Raw genomic sequence first — 354 nt, 5'->3', positions numbered from 1 at the left:
TTTTTTTTTTTTTTTTTTTTTACCACCTCCACAGTTTTGCCTTTTTAGAATGTCATCTAGTTAGACTCACACAGTATGCAGTCTTCTCAGCCTTGGCTTCTTTTGCTTCCTACTTGGATGATAAAATCTGTAGAACAAACCCTCAGGGCACAAGGTTACCTGTATAACAAACCTGCATGTGTACCCCTGAACCTAAACATTTTCTTTTTTTTAAAAAAGGGTTAGGTTCTGGTTAAGTAGCATCTCCTGAGGGCAGGGCCTGTTAGGAACACAGGGCCCTGGTGTATTTCACAATAGTTTATTTTCTCCTCTCCCTGCTGGAAGCACTAAACAATTTTCCTCTGGTATTTATTG

General features: G+C 39.3%; 1 protein-coding gene across 1 annotated transcript in view; it reads left to right on the top strand.

The window, feature by feature from the left end:
* The window catches only part of PIWIL3 (piwi-like RNA-mediated gene silencing 3), a 51,516-nt gene that overhangs the window by 33,660 nt on the left and 17,502 nt on the right, over positions 1 to 354 (top strand). The gene's annotated exons all lie outside the window — the stretch shown is intronic.

Source organism: Colobus angolensis, unplaced genomic scaffold (genome assembly GCF_000951035.1).
Source record: "Colobus angolensis palliatus isolate OR3802 unplaced genomic scaffold, Cang.pa_1.0 Scaffold423, whole genome shotgun sequence".
Taxonomy (NCBI): domain Eukaryota; kingdom Metazoa; phylum Chordata; class Mammalia; order Primates; family Cercopithecidae; genus Colobus; species Colobus angolensis.
Note: the sequence above shows the minus strand (reverse complement) of the source record. Positions and strands in the feature narration are given on the sequence as shown.